Here is a 6,106-nt window from a genome sequence, read left to right on the forward strand (position 1 = left end):
CTCCAGTGGCATAGCTACAATTCAAGTGCTGACAGTAGCGGGGGAGCAGAGAGGGTTCCCAGATCACCTACACCCTCAAGGTGCATGGTGGGTGGCCCACCACAGGTCCCATTTGGTGGGCAGAGCTGGTGAATAGACCCCACCTACCCACTGCTGCCCACGGGGTCAGTTTTCCTGTGCTGCGCACTCCTTCCTAGTTCACAGTAAGGCATGTTTTATGCTAGAGCCTCGAGTCAGATAAGGTGAGGGCTCTGTGCCCGCTACCCCAGGTGGGTAGCCACACTGATTCCTATGCCAAGGAGCTCCTTAGGGAAAGGATCAGTCAGCCTCTTCGAGAGCGCCCACCCCTCCATTCTAAGTCGCTCAGCTGTCTACCAGGTCGCACGCGCACACATGGACGATAGAAGAGGTGTTGGTGACCTCCTGCTTTGAAGCAGCAGGCTGGTCGGTATTCTCTCAAAGGATGAAACTGGAGTTCAGCACCTGTTCCCACCCCGGAGAATGGGAAAGAACTGAAATGGGCAGCAGCCTGAAGGATGTGCGGTCGAGCTGATGGTGACCGGAGCATGACAGTCTGTGGCTGTGTCCCCAACGTCAGAGGCTCCTGATCCTGGCTCATGGGCTGACAGCAAGAGCACACACTGTCTCCCTCCTGTAAATGGCAGTCCCCTCCACAGTTGCCTTATGACTTGATCCACTGCTTTCACTTTTCTGACCTGGTGATTATTTTAGAGAGAATGAGAAGTCTGGGCCAACGTAAATAAATGAAACCAAAAATAAGTAGCTGAGAAAATCCAGTGAACATGAATATGAGAGCTTCTTGTTCCTCAATATCACGGGTTTTTGTTAATGTTTTATAAGTAATTTTTCCCTACTTGATTTTTCTTTTATAAAATTCCATATAACAGTGTTTATGATACAACCATTTAATATATGTACAAATTGTAAAGAATATGTATAAATATTTTACATAAATGTAAGAGCATGTAGAAGCCAATATATAAATAAATTGTTTAAAAAACTGTAAAGCAAATTCCCAAACCACTTTTTCAGAATACTTCTTGGCATTTTTGTGTGATCCAGGTTCTGTTGTTATGAACGGCTTTTTATTCCAGCTGCTGAATGTTGTCCAGGGAGGGAATGAACTTTTCTCCAACACACCTCTCTCCTGACATTAGTCACTTTGCTCCCTTAGACCTGCTGCCCATCCTGCAAGTGTACCACGAGCTCAGAGGCCCTGAGCCCCCCTCCCAAGTGCCCTAAGGAGAAAAGAGCCAGGCAAGTGGGAAGGCATCTAAGAAGAGTTGATGCGAAGGGGCAGGAAGTGATGGTAGTTGCCTGTGAGCTGGGGAAAGAAAAGAGAATGTGAAAATCAGACACAGTCCAGTGGAGGCTGGCATTTGGAAGAGTCTCCTTCACAGGGAAAAATGGAAATGCTGCAGTGTGTCTCCTCGTCTCCGGTGGTTCTTTTGTGTTGATGTCTGACTTAATCCCTTGCATCAACTTTTAGATATCACAGAAGAGCTATAGTAATTCAGTGACATAAAAATGGTGATGGACTAGAGTGAGGGCTCAGCTGTTGAGAGCACTGGCCATTCTTGTAGAACCAGGTTTTGTTCTCAGCACCTACACAGTGGCTTCCAACTGTAACGCCAGTTCCTCTGAGAGCTCTGCTTATGTATGTGGTATACATACACATATGTAGGCAAACACACACATACATAGAAAATAAAATCTTTTTTTGTTTTTCAAGACAGAGTTTCTCTGTGTAGCTTTGGAGCCTATCCTGGCACTCGCTCTGAAGACCAGGCTGGCCTCGAACTCACAGACATCCGCCTGCCTCTGCCTCCCAAGTGCTGGGATTAAAGGCGTGTGCCACCGACGCCTGGCAAAATCTTTTTTTTTTTTAAAGTTCTGATGCTATGTTCTGATGCTATGTCAACATCAGTTACTTTTTGGAAATAAGATGACTAAATTGTGGCCAAATACTGAAAATGTAATTTTTAGATTTATGAGTGTTTGTTTGCACATATGTGTTTGTATTATGTATGTGCCTGGTGCCCAGGAAGCAGAGGAGGGGGCTCAGATCCCATGGAATTAGAGTTACAAATGATTGTTAGCCACCATGTGGGTGCTGGGAACTGAACCTGCACCTTCTGAATGAGCAATAAGAGCCCCTAGCTGGTGAGCCATCTCTCCAGTCCACAAATGCTGAAAATATTTTATGATTTGCAACATGCTCTCAAGTTGCTTATGATATCAGAAATAAGGTATGTGCCAGAACTTGACAATGAAAACTGATTTTAACAGCTCACTTAGCCTCACATTTAAACGAGTTAAACATGGATCTTCAAGGTGAAATCCAGCTTACCATTTAGTGTTTCAAATTACAGTAGCATTCCAAATCAAACTAAGATTACAGCAAGCCCAAATTAAGACATATGATTTTATGCATTTTGATAGGCTAAACACATTCCTGTAAACATCAAGAAATATATAGTCCTGTTTTTCTTTTTTTTAAGATTTTATTTATTATGTGTACAACATTCTGCTTCCATGTCTATCTGCACACCAGAGGAAGACACCAGATCACATTACAGATGGTTGTGAGCCACCCATGTGGTTGCTGGGAATTGAACTCACAACCTCTGAAAGAGCAGCCAGTGCTCTTAACCTCTGAGCCGCCCCGATAGCTCAGTTGGTAGAACATCAGACTTTTAATCTGAGGGTCTAGGGTTCAAGTCCCTGTTTGAGTGTCAGTGTTTAGGCAGGCGTTGGTGGTGCATACCTTTAATCCCAGCACTTGAGGCAGAGGCAGGTGGGTCTCTGTGAGTTCGAGGCCAGCCTGGTCTCCAGAGCGAGTGCCAGGATAGGCTCCAAAGCTACACAGAGAAACCCTGTCTCGGGGAAAAAAAAAAAAAAAAAAAAAAACCTCTGAGCCATCTCTCCAGCCCTAGTCCTGTTTTTCAATTTGATGTAAGAGTTAGAAAATAAAATTGAGAACATGGGAAGAGGGGGGAGGAAGCTACGAGAGTGAGAAGGGAAGAAAAGGAAGGATGCAGAGGTCAAGAGGAAGCAGAAATTTTGAGTCAGGTGTAGATTAGAAGAAAGGACATGATAGGATTTTTGTTGGGGGGGTGGTAGAGGAGGAAGGGAGGGAAAAGGGAACTGGGATCGTCATGTAATTCAATCTTGTTTGTAATTCAAATATATAAAATATATATAATTCAAATATATAAAAAAAGATTTGGAAAATATTGCCAAATTTCTGAGAAAATAGTGTTTTTGATATATTTGCTTCTCCATTTCAGTCAACATAAATGATTCCCTACTTTTCAAATGGAATACATAGAGCTATGATCTGACAGTCAACTTGGGGGAAAAAAAAAGATTATGTCTCTTTACCAGACTTTTCTAGGTCCTATCTCCCAGAGGCAATGTCTTTTCAAGGTCATACCTTAAATGCTAGGTGGTGGTGTTGCACACCTTTATACTTAGCACTCAGGAGGCAGAGACAGGCAGATCACTGAGTTGGAGGCCAGCCTGGTACAGAGCAAGTTCCAGGAGGGCCAGAGCTACACAGAGAAACCCTGTCTCAAAAAAAAAAAAAAAAAAAAAAATAGAAAGAAAGAAAAAAATCCTTATTTGGGGCATCACTTTTGGGCAGTGCCTAAGTTTGTGAGCCATTCTCTAGAACTAAGCATAACAAATAAAATTAGAGCCAGATCAGATGGACACCTCAGAGACAAGGGAAGCTACATCTATCAAATATACTGATGCATCTGTTTCTCAAATAGGATGTCAAAGAGCCCATTGGTTTATGTTTCCTTCTTCAAGTTTTGTAGTTAAAAACCTCCAAAGCTTCAATGAAGTTTTATTACTCAGGGATGTTGTTCATTTTTTTGGTAGTGATTACAGACTTGGGACCTGGTTAACAGGTTTCTCTCTCTCTGTAACCTGTCTGGGAACTCACTCCATAGACCAGGCAGGCCTTGAACTCAAGCACTCCACCTGCCTCTGGAGTGCTAGGATTAAAGGCATGGGCTACTACTGCCTAGCAATCGATAGGATTATTTGAGGTTTGTTTTGCATATACGTAGGAGTTCGTCACGTGAAATTATGGACAGACCCTTTGCGCATCAGTTTCTGTTAGTGTTTGTGTATGTGATGTGTCCAGAGTGTTGAAACAGTTTATGTCTGGACAACCCTAATGTTTATGGAGAATAGCAGATTGGCTTTCATGACAGGTTTATCACACAGGACAAGACTCTGAGCTACACTTTGTCCCTAAAGAACCATGGGCACTTAGTCTGTTTCTGTCCTGTCGGCTCCCATTTCCTAAATGGGGAATCCTTTCGTATTAGGATTTACATTCCAGCTACTGCAGAGGGGGTACTTTTGTTTTTGTTTGTTTTGTTTGGGGGGTGTTGTTTTTTTTTTTTCAAGAGTTTCTCTGTATAGCCCTGTATAAGCCCCTCGAGTCACAAGAGTGATCAGGCCACTCCCTCAAGGACCTCCAGTGTCCCCTGGTTTTTTCCCTCCCAATAAAATCTCCAGTGTGAGGTTGCTGCTGTGTGGCACTCAGGAAGGGAATGCACACACTTGAGACCTTGATCAACAGAGATTGTAGCCTACGAGAACGCTAAAGCCTGCAAGCTACAGCCAATAAGACAGCCGAGAAAGTGATGTCAAGAGAATTGCAGCAGATCGAATAAACTGAGAGGACCAAAGCGAACTGCTTCTTCGCTTATGTGATGCTCAGGATTCAAAGGTGTCTGGATGGGCAAGTTCTAAACAAATACTACACACCTGACTTCGACCCGTCAAAGATCCGGAAACTCAAGCTATCCAAGGAGCAGCAGCAGTATGTGGTTTGGCTGATGGCCCTCCTCCAACACAAGGGGAATGTACCAATGCACGAAAGGAGACAGTCCTATCTTCCACTTCTACAGCAAGTGCACAGCTGCTTGGCGGAGATTACCTCCAAGACAGACCCAGAGAACACGGACTACACTGTGGAGCATGGGGCCACACACAACTTCCAGGTCGGGTTCCCAGAGGAGGAGGAGCGTGCACAGAAGGAGCTTGAGGATGAGGAGCTCAACAACCCCATGGAGGTCCTAGAGAACCACACGAAGGACTGGAAGCTGGAGATGGAGGTGGTGGAAAACCTGCAGGGGCTGAGGGACCTGAACCAACAGCAGGCGCACGTGGAATTCCAGGCCATGCCACTGCAGCACCACGTGTCGCAGGAGCAGTGCAAGGGCAGGAGGAGGAAGAAGACGAGCATGAGACCGCAGCCTTGCTGGAGGAAGCTTGACACCGCAGGATTCTGGACGATTCTGACTCAGAAGGCAAAGCTCCCCCTTCCCGACCACCGGCAGCAGCAAGATCCAACCCCACAGCCATCCTGGACAAGGCGCCGAAGGCCAAAGGGAAGATAAAGGCAGTGGCCAGCAGGGCACAATTGCCCGGCCTGGTTGTGCCAAAGAAGCTGAAAGTGGAAGCCAACTGGGGCTCAGAGCAGGTCTGGATGCCCGAAGCAGGTGCCCCCCCAGAACAGGAAGGCAGCCAACCTTGCACTCCAGACACCCAGGGCCCCCTTCCAGAGCCAGCTGGGTGCATATGAGGACAGTGACACCTGATCCCTCATGGTGGCATCATAGACCCAAGAAGCCAGAGGAGGAGATAGGATCAAGGAAGGCAGGGGAGAGAGCACGGGAGCACACACAGGTATGGGACCAGGTCTTCTGTAGCCTATAGGGTGGGGTGGGGATGACTCTTGGCAGGCTTTCTTAGGGGCAGTGTCTGGAGAGAGTTGGGGGGAGGAGCTAGGGAGTGTTTGAGGAAGCCACTATCTCTAAAAACAGGGTCCTGTTTTTGGAGCCCAGCTGGAAGAAACAACATGACCTTCCTATATGTCCTGTCACTAGCCAGGAAACCCCTAGAAGCCTAACTAGCTCCATCAGAAGAGGGGGCAAAGCAGAGGAGGTGAGAAGGCAGGGTGAGGAGCTGGATTGTGCAGGCCTAACTGGCCCAGTGTGATCCTCAGCAAACTGGCAGACTCCAGACCTGTCCGCCTCACCTGCCAGCCACAGTAGGAAAT

At 46.3% G+C, this 6,106-nt stretch overlaps 1 non-coding gene and 1 pseudogene across 1 annotated transcript; both read left to right on the forward strand.

Annotated features, from left to right (window-relative positions):
- The first annotated feature begins 2,683 nt into the window (after positions 1-2,683).
- Trnak-uuu lies at positions 2,684-2,756 on the forward strand. Its single transcript has one exon. It is a non-coding gene; the product is annotated as a tRNA-Lys (tRNA).
- Positions 2,757-3,608: 852 nt separating this feature from the next.
- LOC100774185 lies at positions 3,609-5,823 on the forward strand (annotated as a pseudogene).
- The last annotated feature ends 283 nt before the right edge of the window (positions 5,824-6,106 follow it).

Source organism: Cricetulus griseus, chromosome 2, assembly GCF_003668045.3.
Source record: "Cricetulus griseus strain 17A/GY chromosome 2, alternate assembly CriGri-PICRH-1.0, whole genome shotgun sequence".
In the NCBI taxonomy this organism is placed as follows: domain Eukaryota; kingdom Metazoa; phylum Chordata; class Mammalia; order Rodentia; family Cricetidae; genus Cricetulus; species Cricetulus griseus.